Raw genomic sequence first — 9,339 nt, forward strand, 5'->3', positions numbered from 1 at the left:
TTTCTCGCTCACCCTAGGTTGGGCTCTCTCTCTCTCTCTCTCTTTCTCTCTCTCTCTCCCTCTCTCTCTCTTTCTCTCTCTCTCTTTATCCTCCGTTCTCTCTCTCTGTCTCTCACTCTAGGTTAGCCTCCTTCTCGCTCTCTCTACATTGGTCTCTGTTTTTCTCTCTCCCTCTGTTTCTCTCCCCTTAGGTTGGTCTCTCTTTTTTCTCTCTCTATCTCCCTCTCTCTAGGTTGGACTCTCTCTTTCCCGCTCTCTCTATCTGGGTTGGTGTCTCTCTGGTGCATGTTTGCTAGGCACAACTAGAGAAAAACACATCTTGAAGGCTGGGTTGTGTTCTTTTAGTTATTAGAACAAGAATGTTTTATATTTATAGTTATCAGAATGAGAGAAATTGAGACATCCACTCATATGGGAACTGGCCTGGAATTCAAAGACATACATTTGTCATTGCACATGTCCTTCAGCAATGTTGCCCTCATACTGAGGGCACATGTCCACACAGGCGGAGGCGAAGAGGGGGAGGATGGGCTCAGCAGGGGGTGCAGGCATTCTAAAGGTCCGTGTATGTGCCAGAGGACTAGGCTGCAGGCTCTACAATTGTTTAATACTTTCTATGATTGGTTAATTATTAGTGTTTGTGCATACTGTAATGAGAGGGTTCAGTGGCCAGCAAGCAATATTAAACATGAAACAGGTCACTGGTTTTAATCCGAGCACAACCCCTTGCAAGAAGGAAAGGCACAGAGACAAAACAATCTGCATTCTCAGCAAAAGAAGCTAATAAAAAAAGAAGCTAGTAAAAAGGGAAATTATTTAATGTTTAGCAACATTGTAAATGTGCTCTTTTTAAAAGTCTTCAATGTCCATTTCTAATGACTACTTACAGTGTATATTGTAGTCGTAATGAGGAAATGACACTGGTCGTAATGAATAAAGAACATCATCAAAACCTAGGGTAGCCATGTTCACAAGTTTATCATTCTGGTACACTTCTATCGTGCACTTCTGAAATAAGTCCATGAGAAAGGGAAGGGGACATGAAACACCAACGCATAAAACCACAGTGTATTTTTGGGAACATAAGAATGCCCAGAGATCTTCAAATATGACAAATACGTCTGTGATAAAAGTGCTCTGTGTGAATCACTAAGTACATAATGTACACTGAGCTTGAGGCACATTGCATTTTTCATAAAGTGTTTGTAACCATGAACCATATAACATATGTTGCTTCGGCGAGCCTTAGGATTTGGATGTGCTTTCCTTTTCCGGAGGCAATCTTTCCTCTCCCATATGCAGAAAGTCCTAATGGGTTTGGGAGCTATACAGAGCTTTAGTGAACATTGTATACCCAGTCACCAATGAACAGACATCCTTATAGAAGTATATTAAATATATATCATAGGGCGGCAATAGCCGCCCTATATTAAGGTCAGTCCGACTCCAATAGGAACCTCGGAACATTCTATTGTTAATCTTTTGATTCGAGTAATGGATTTGGCCGAAGTTTGGAAAGTGATTAGGGATTCGTGGGTCACCCCGGGCTGCAAAGTCTGGTAAAGATTTGTTAAAAAATAAAAAAGTTATTAAGAATAAAACAAAAGTTTTTTTACAAAGTTGCAGCCTACTCCCTTTTCATTTTCCAATAGTCAAACAAGTTCAATTTTTTCCAAACCCCACAGCCCAAACCGCTGGACGGATTTGGACCAGGTCCAAAACAACTTCGTCTCAAAGTGTTTAAAAGAGGCGTTTTTGTGGATTGGGGTTATTCCGTGCAGTAGTTTTTAAAATATACCACAGAGAAGGGAGTGCCCCTTCTCAAAAATAGATAACTTTATCTCAGATAAATTACCAGAACCAGGTGTTTTTAGCAATGAAACAGCCGCCATCTTCTTTTTTCTCAATGTGAGAGATAGTCGCGGCCTTAACCGAGGATATTGTCAAATGAAAAGTAGTCAAAAACTATTTGCAGGTAAAAATAATTGCAAATGACATTATTCTAGGGGTCGGGAGTGGCTAGATGTCACGAAGTGAAATTAGGGATATGGAGGGTGTCTAGTGACTGAATTTGCAGCACAGAGCTTTTCTGTAACCTCGGCTTTAACCTTGAATAGCCGACATCTCAAAGCAAATTGCGTCACAGAAATAGTGTGTGTTGTGGGGGGAAAGGGAGATGACAGGGGAGGTGAGAAGGCCATCTGGGTAGTGGGGGAGCTGACACAGATGATGATGGCACTTGGTGAGGGCATTGAGGGCAAGAAAGCTTTTTTCTGCCCTTGTTCCCGATATTTGTGGCTATAAATAAACTAGATAACCGCGGCTATCTGTTGTTCATATATAAAAAAGACTACAGATAGCTGAGGTTATCTGTAGCGTGTATCTGCGGTTATAAAAAAGTTAAAGATATTTTGAGAGGCACAGTGATGTCAGGGGTGAGAAATCACTGACCATTCAGCCATAGCCAACAACACAAGAGATGGACCCTGCTTAGATATGAAGAAAGGGAGCAGCTGGCACCCTCAGGCCATGTTGCCTCACAAATGTGTATAACTTAAACGACCATTTAGAGCAATGTGGCCTGAGGGGATAGGCACCTTCCTTGGTTTGAAGCTAAGCAGGGTCAGTCGTGGTTACTGTGTGGATGGGAGACAGCCCACAGTTCAAGATGTCGTGTGTTTTCTTAGTTTTAAATATCTCAGAGCACACTAATAAAACACATGGCACCCACATTATTATTTTTTTAACGTGCTAATGTCAGTCCTTGAAAGTATTGCACGTAGAAACCCTTCTTTTGCATTTTGCATTTTGCATCTTTTGAATTGCATTCTGGTATTTGTAGTTTCCCAGTGAAGATATGGGGAATAATGCCACAATTGTACACATTTTGCTTCACATAGTTTGATAATGATTTATATATTTGAGTGACAATATGCTATGTGTACTTTTCAAGCTTTCTTTATAAAGCAGAGTAATGTTGAAAGCCAGACATGTGGGCGGGGAGGGGAAATGAGAGGGCAAGTGAGACATAAGTATTTGCCCACAGTGTGGCAAGAGTTTGTAATCCTGTACACCGGTGCAGTTATTTGCCCCTAATTTTAGCTGCTTTTCAGGGCACAAGTAAAGGATGCATGCGGGTGGGCAGCGTAGCATTTTTTCAGAGGGCGGACACAACCCCTTGTTTTTTATGCAGTTGGCAAGCTTGTTATCTTCCCAGTGCAGACGCTTATGCACACGACCACTAGCTCTTGTTTCATACTGGGATTTTATTTGAGGGAACATTTCACAACAGATTGCTGGGTTTAAAAGTTGAGGACCTTTAATGTGTTGCCAGCATATTTATTGGAACATTTCCTCTCCCAGGTTATTTTTTTGGGGGTCATTACTTTTTTTAAAGGTCCAAACCTATTTTGTTTTGCACACTTTCTTCTAAGGGGAAGCTCAATTGAGCTACATTTGTATATTTCACTTTCAGATAGATGTTCATGTACTGAGCGTATATTCATGGGTGTCAGCTTTGATTTTCACTATCAGGGCAAAGGTACCTAGGCATATATAATTGAAGCAGCTGGTCATGCTTTTTTCTTTTCCATGCTGCTTAAATGTGGTTAGTTGGGGTCGTGCAATATATCACAACATTCACCAAGAGACAGCCATAAAACAAGGGGCTTTTAGTACTCGGCTCAACCAAAGTGTGTGACGGTTGGCAAATAATTTAATCACACAGCGCATTAAGTGACAACATTGTGAGTTATCAAAGGCTGCAATCTTTTATATATAATAAAATAATAGATATGTTTACAGTGACATCAGGGGCGAAAAATCACTAGTGACCCGGGTCTCCCATCCATGCAGTAATCAGAACACTGCTCAGCTTCAAAGCAAGGAAAAGGCCAGTCCTCTCAGGTGTTGGGTGTCCTGACCCACGTTTGAGCTATCATGCTGCAACATTTGGTGCTGTGTGCTTAGAAAATCCAAGATGGCCAAAAAGCCCACATGTGCGCCAGAATCCAGGAGAACCACGCAGTTTGTGCGCACACCAAAATGGTTACCTAACTTGCCACCCACCAGTGTAAAGAAAGATCTTTGTTAACAAAATCCACTGTTACTGATGTCAAAATGTTGCTGAAATCGTGGCTCATCGGACCACTTTAAAGATTCAACCCTTTTGTGGGGTTCCACATAACCATTTTACCGTAAGGAGCCCCATCAAAACAATGTTAAGCAAGGATTATTTACTACCATGTAAGAACCATTCCTGTTTGGAATGCATTATTCCAAGAAAGATCCCAAAAATGGATGCAGTACCAACAAAATCCTCAAGGCGGTGCTAGCGGTCTAAACTCTGACAGGAGAACTGAGTGCAGTTGCTGACAAAGGAATTTGACTCAGCTTACTTCAAAGGCTGCATTTTAATCAAACATTAGCCACCTGCTGTTCTCAGAGGCCAGAAGCCTGGGAAACCCTCTCACCTCAAGAGATTCACACCACAGCCCAGGATATCACATGGTCATAATAACCAAATACAAAGTGACCCCCTGGTCTGCTGACCTAAGCCTCCCAGAGACCACACAGTAGGCTCTTGCACTTGAATAGAATATGTTGATTTTGACTGTTTCCTGTCAACAAAGGCCTGCCTGCCAGCAGAAGCATGGTTTCTGACCCACCCAAGTCTTTGAGGCGGACTCCAACACATTGAGAACTTAATTGAAAGCAAAAAATACAGTTTATAAAAATACTGATAACTCTTTGTAATCAAATGACAGGAATGTATAACTTTGAGAGCCTTAATTTAAAAAATGTACCTTCGATTCAAGCCCAAACTCCAATTTGTGTGATGTTCTGGGCAAAACCCCGCTATTTATTGACACCACATACTCTGTGTTTAAGCTAGAGAAATGGGAATTTACTGGAGTAGGTATGGACAGCCTGTGTATATGTGTATAACTTTTAATGAAGAACCAAGGTTGCATAACCCACTAAAATCGAAAATAAATTGCCATTTTTGAATGCAAGCCCTCAGGAAGAGCAGATTTGGGACAGAGACTACCTCATGTGATAATATGGTAATATGCACATGCAATGACAAACCACTATGTATTTGAGAAATGTGTATTTTGATCAAATATAGATTTGTGTGCAATTTGACAGGGGAGTGTCCTTTCTGCAGGCCATATAATGACATCGCTCTGACACTCCACTTCTTTCCCCCAATCAAGAGAGAAAGGAAAGCTTGACCAATGATAAATTGAGAGAGGGGCTGGCTTAGTGATGCTGCGCACACACCCACTTTCAAAACATATAAAAGGAACATTGAAACCCAGGTAGAGACATTCAATTCCATTTGCTGCGGAGCATGCTGACCGACGACTTCACATCCAGAGATCCTACACTTAGACTTCCAAGCTAAAGAGAGACTACAGAACTTTGAACCAAGAAGGCCCACTGCAAGCAAAAGTATTTGTCAGCAGGCCCAAAAATCATTTTCAGACTATTCACAGCCGGACCCAGCTGTTGATTCTGGCCTGAAACCCTGTGCCAGAAAGATCCAGAAGCAGTGCTGTACCCATAGAAAGCAGAGCAGTATCCAGAACCAGAGGCCAGAAATCCAGAGTGACCCAGACCGCTGTTAGCAGAACCAGAGAGCTGACCCAGATCACTGTGAAGTGCCGAGACCAGAACCGGAGTCCAGTCCAAAACCTGACCAGATCCGTGGCGAGGCCTATTTCAAAAATATATTGTGAGTACCTAGCAGAACTGTGCAGAACCAATCTCTTAGTTAAAATAATCTGATCCAAACTATTTTAATCTAACCATAACTGCCTCCTAACTGTCACCTGTCATTTGTAAAGCTGCACCACTGTCATTTGTCAATTCTGCAGCTGCAAAGCTATAACCTGTCGCTTTGAACTTTTAAAATTTCAAATCCGAAAAACAACCTTCACAAAATCGTTCATAACTCCGTAACCGATTGTGCTAGGAACTTGATTTAACTTTCCTCTGAAAGCTTAGAATCTTAGCCTTTCAATGAACCTAGACTACTCCTTATACTTTTGCTGTAATCGCGATTCAGGCATTCACAAATGTTGCCACCCTGAACCTCCTGAAGGGAATTGAAAGCATTTTCAGCATATTTCTCACTGCATGGTCACCATATTCAAAGCATTTTGCCTGTGTTTCAAAACTCCTATCTGTTGTATAAACTGCTGGGGGGGAATTGAACTGAATTCTATTTGATTGCATTCCTAAGAACTGTGTGCTCTCCTCTTCATCTCCTTACACTGCATAAAGGGGGGTGAATTGTCCAAGAAAGTGATTACATTGTCTTTTGCTGAAATCCTATCAAGTTATTTTCTGTACTGCATTTTCATTCCACATTGCATCTATTTGAAAACATAAAAGTATTGTTGCTATCTTATCCATCCTATACCCACTCATCATTGATTATAAAGAAGTGTGCTAGTGCCAGACTATCCATTATTGATTACTGCTCAGATTAAGTGTGATATTCAATTATTAATTCATTATAAAAGTGTATATATATATATACTGTTAATTTTTTTTTCAAATAAACCTTTTAAACTTGCAAAACAGAACTACTTCTTAGCTCAGTGGGGTCAGGGGGATTCCAAGAGAGGGGTGTTATATAGGGGTAGTCATCCAGAACTCATGAACTGGACATAAAGATATATCAATAAGGGTTTCCATTCAGTATCCCAGACTAGGCATTGACTTAGCTGTAGTGTTGAATTGAATCCTCTTACAAATTGGGGGCTCGAGCCGGACGTCTGGGTTAGATCTATCACTTGTGCAGCTTAATACAGTGTGCTAACTGACGGGATACATACATCCAGTCGGATCACCACGCTGCATTGCGCTGTAAAGCACTCCTCAAAAGGGACACTCTAAGGAAAAGGTCTGTTTTGCAAAAATAAAATACTAATTTCTGTAAGTCAGGACAGGGACCAATCTCTAGAATGACGACCTTAGTAGACATGAAAATATCCAGAGAGCACCTCTTACATAAGCTATTTGTGAGAGGTGAGCGGACTCACCAGGACCAAACGGTCTGGTTGCAGGCCATCGCGCAACAGGTCACTGAAACAGGGTCAGACATAAGGAGAGATCAGGGTCCATTACATGTGGCCCTGAGTGAACTATATATGGCTCCTAAAGCCAAAGATGAACACAATAAGATTGCCAGGATAGCGGCATACCTGTACCTATATATGGGAGACATGCAGGATAAATGTACTGAAAGCCAAGATCTGGCAAATAGGCGACAGATGGCGTTAGAGAAGGTCCAATCTGACCTGGTCTCTTCTGAGCAGAGGCTGCAGAGGAGCCAGGAGTCAGAAAATGATAGTAGGCAGTATATCATTAAAATAAAAGAGGACATGGATATACTGCAACAGGAAAAGACAGACCCGGATACCAGAATTCTGGCTTTGCAGAAGGAACGCCAAGACAGTTTGGACTCCCTACTGCAGAGCCAGAAAAAGCTGGAGCAACAGATCAATTTCAACATGGCATGCACAGAGCAGGTAGCCACCCTGCAAATCCAACTAGACAGAGAGAAAGAGGAGAGCAATGAACTGATCCTGAAAGACCTGGATACCCAGGCAGAGTTTGATCAGGAGCGCCAGAAAGCTGGTGCCTTCCAAAGGCAAAGGGACGACCTGGCGTCACATATTCAAGCTCTTGGTCAGGAAAGGGACACCTTAGGCCAGGAAGTCTGCCACTTAAGAAGAAAAATGGAAGAAAATCACCTGGCCCTCCAAGGACTGGGTGACCTCCAAAAAGAACACCAGAATTTGTTAGAGCACACCAGGAGGGTGGAGGATGCTCTGGCAAGACAGGAGCAGGCCAATAGGGACACAGCTCAGCAGGTAACCCTCCTGCAGCAAAGACTGGCCCAGTGCTCCAGGACCAATCAGGAAATGCAGAGAGAGAATGAGGCTCTCTGCCAGCACAACGATAGGCTCCAACAACAGGTAGCGATGCAGGAGAAACTGATAGAGTCTAGTAAGGCCTTAACTGAGGAACTGAAGGCGCAGGCTCTTGCATTGCAACAGGGAGCAGGGGCGGATAGAGACCAGGTTCGCTGGGAAAGGGAAACTCCTGAGCATAACCTCAGGAGTGCTAGTACCAGAGGCCTTTATCTCTCTCAGTCCCTGGACTCTGCCACCCCCATGTCCCCTGGCGCACATGAGCACCGGGCCACAGGGATGGCAGATTACTATCCAGCCAAAAGCATGGGGCTCATAGGCCAGTACCACCCAGGTATGGAGGGGCGGGCATCGGGGTGTGGGCACCCAAGAACAGTGCAATTTAGTGGGGAACCCCAGGAAAGTAGGCCCATTAAGGGCATCCTGAAAACCTCTGCCCAGTTAGGTCAGTGGGGGGGGTACCCATCAAATCCTGGCAGCAAGGAGGGATCTGAAGACTCCTCTGAGCGGTATAGGACACAGGAGACCAGGTCCCCACATTCTGCCAGCCACTCCCAGGCTCGCAGAATCCGGGAAAACCTGGAAGATCAGACAGGAACCTCTGGGAACAGTGCCTCTGAGTCAGAGGATGAATGGACCAGGGTTACCCGAACCAAAAAGGCCAATAAGGCAAAAAGGGCCTTGCTTAAGGACCCATTGAAACAGATTAAGGCAATCAGGAGTGTCATCACGCCTTATCATAAGAACGCGAAGTATTCTGTTTGGGAACACTTGGAGCTCTATGAGCAAATGATGGAGACCTTTCATTTGAAGGACAGCTAAAGCTGTATTCAGTATGTAAAGTGGACATTCTCCCCAGAGTACTCCAGTTTCTTTGCGGGTCTGGAGGACCAAAATCATTCAGGGTGGTCCACCTACAGGGCGGCCATCTTGAAACATTTTTCTGTGCACAGAAATACCCAAGTGGCTCGCAAGGCAGCCTACAATTTGCAATGTGGGGAGGATCAGGCGCCACAAGAATTCGTGCAAGAACTGAACGTGCCTTTACGCAGACCACCAGAAGGGTGCGCACAGACAACAGAGAATTTGTCAATACATTTTTCCATGCCTTGCCCAAATACATAATGACCCAGCTCGTGAGAGATTTTCATGAGAAAAGATCTTTAGACTGGGTCATTGAACAGGCTACCCGGATCTATGAGGTGCAGAAGCCTATCAAAAATAAAAATAACGCGCCGAAAAACCCCAAAACCAACAGCACCCCTGCTGCTGCCAAGGTGGCAGAGGTAAAGGTCGCCCCCGCTTTAGATTTGGAGATGGGGGGGCCTAAAAACCTGCCTGCACCAAATAATTCACAGCCCAGAAGGCCCTCGGGCCAGTCACAGACAGG

The sequence above is a fragment of the Ambystoma mexicanum genome, chromosome 5p (assembly GCF_040938575.1).
Source record: "Ambystoma mexicanum isolate Mex_15411 chromosome 5p, UKY_AmexF1_1, whole genome shotgun sequence".
Classification (NCBI taxonomy): Eukaryota; Metazoa; Chordata; class Amphibia; order Caudata; family Ambystomatidae; genus Ambystoma; species Ambystoma mexicanum.